The sequence below is a fragment of the Populus nigra genome, chromosome 2 (assembly GCF_951802175.1).
Source record: "Populus nigra chromosome 2, ddPopNigr1.1, whole genome shotgun sequence".
Lineage (NCBI taxonomy): Eukaryota > Viridiplantae > Streptophyta > Magnoliopsida > Malpighiales > Salicaceae > Populus > Populus nigra.
In genome coordinates this window covers 14,888,553-14,891,052 of record NC_084853.1, presented here as the reverse complement: position 1 = coordinate 14,891,052, position 2,500 = coordinate 14,888,553, and positions in this window count along the sequence as shown.

Genomic DNA, 2,500 nt, shown 5'->3' with positions numbered 1-2,500 from the left:
GATGGGTCTGGACGGGCTGGATAGTCCAAGGCTCGACGAGAAAGACTGCTGGTTTAGACACTGGGGCAGTGGCAGCCCGCGGGACAGTGTCGGCAGATTCGGCAGCGCAGATTTGTGCGGCTGCAGGTTCGTCGGGGAAAATCGGCAGCGCAGATTTTGCGACGAACATGGGCTGGGCGATGGACTGTCCAGGCCAGGCAGGAAAATTTGTCGAGGGGACACGCTGACGAAACAGCGCTGGTTCAGGCACGGCGGGCAGTGTTGGAATCGGCAGCGCCGACGAAATCGGCAAAGTCGGCAGAATCGGCAGCGCAGATTTTTCGACGAACACGGGCTGGACGGTGGACTGTCCAGGCCAGGCAGGAAAATTCGTCGAGGGGACACGCTGACGAAACAGCGCTGGTTCAGACACGGTGGGCGCAGTGTTGGAATCGGCAGCGCCGAGAAAATCGGCAAAGTCGGCAGAATCGGCAGCAGGTGCTGGCGATGAGTCAGGACGGACTGGATAGTCCAAGGCTCGATGAGAAAGACCGCTGGTTTAGACACTGGGGCAGTGGCAGCCCGCGGGGCAGTGTCGGCAGATTCGGCAGCAGTGTCTGCCGATTCGGCAGCGTTGGCTTGTTGGCGCGGGGGGCCGATTCGAGTGGGGACTTGGGCAGCGGGCAGTGAAAGCAAGAGTTTCCCCGATGCTGCCGGGAAAAACGCTCCCCGGGATGGCCGGGTGAGATGACCCGGCGGCCCGCGACGGGTCATTCAATTCCATGCCCCGTCAACATAACTCCCGATGTACTGTTTGCTTTTTCGGAAGAAGAGATCCATCCCCCCATCCTCGGCCAGCCAAAAACGCTCCAATTAATGGCCGGGTGAGATGACCCGGAGGCCCGCGACGCGTCATTCAAATCACTGCCCTATCGGCTACAACTGCTGATGGGTGGGATTAGAGGCCTGCCATGGTGGTGAGGGGCGGCGAGGACCGTGAAAGCTAGAGTTTTTCAGAGGCTGCCGGGAAAAAGGCCCCTCGGGTGGCGGGGTGCGAGGACCAGGCGCGTCATTCAATTCTCTTCCCTATCAACTTGGCTCCCGTTGGCGGGATTGGAGGCCTACTGTTTGTTACAGGGCTAAAATCGTCAGGGGAAGAGCTGACGAAACAATGCTGGTTTGGATGCAGGGGGTAGTGTTGGAATCGGCAGCGCGGACAAAATCGGCAAAGTCGACAAAAAAGACTGTTGGTCTGGACATCGGGGCAGCGGCAGCCATGCCGACAGGGGGGGAAATCGGCAGCACAGATTTGTGCAGCTGCAGGTTCGTCGGGGAAATCGGCAGCGCAGATTTTTCGATGAACATGGGCTGGAAGATGGACTGTCCAGGCCAGGCAGGGAAATTCGTCAAGGGGACACGCTGACGAAACAGCGCTGGTTCAGGCACGGCGGGCAGTGTTGGAATCGGCAGCGCCGACGAAATCGGCAAAGTCGGCAGAATCGGCAGCGGGTGCTGGCGATGAGTCTGGACGATTTATAGTCCAGGGCTTGATGGAAAAGACTGTTGGTCCAGACAATGGGGCAGTGGCAGCGCGGATTTGTGCAGCTGCAGGTTCGTCGGGGAAAATCGGCAGCGCAGATTTTTCGACGAACAGGGGCTGGGCGCTGGACTGGCCGGGCCAGGCAGGAAAATTCGTCAGGGGGGCACGCTGACGAAAACAGGGGCTGCGGAGTGGAAAATCGGCAGCGCAGATTTTTCGACGAACAGGGGCTGGACCGGCCGGGCCAGGCAGGAAAATTCGTCAGGGGGGCACGCTGACGAAAAGAGGGGCTGCCGCGTGGAAAATCGGCAGCGCAGATTTTTCGACGAACAGGGGCTGGACGCTGGACTGGGCCAGGCAGGAAAATTCGTCAGGGGGCACGCTGACGAAAAGAGGGGCTGCCGCGTGGAAAATCGGCAGCGCAGATTTTTCGACGAACATTCGTCAGGGGGGCACGCTGACGAAAAGAGGGGCTGCCGCGTGGAAAATCGGCAGCGCAGATTTTTCGACGAACATTCGTCAGGGGGGCACGCTGAGGAAAACAGGGGCTGCCGCGTGGAAAATCGGCAGCGCAGATTTTTCGACGAACAGGGGCTGGATGCTGGACCGGCCGGGCCAGGCAGGAAAATTCGTCAGGGGGGCACGCTGACGAAAAGAGGGGCTGCCGCGTGGAAAATCGGCAGCGCAGATTTTTCGACGAACAGGGGCTGGACTGGCCGGGCCAGGCAGGAAAATTCGTCAGGGGGGCACGCTGACGAAAAGAGGGGCTGCCGCGTGGAAAATCGGCAGCGCAGATTTTTCGACGAACAGGGGCTGGACGCTGGACTGGGCCAGGCAGGAAAATTCGTCAGGGGGGCACGCTGACGAAAACAGGGGCTGCCGCGTGGAATGGCAGCCTACACGCAGATGCGAATTCGGCAGCGCACGATGGCTTGAGCAGGTCATGGGTTCGACTTGGCGCGATCTGAAACCTGGACGAGG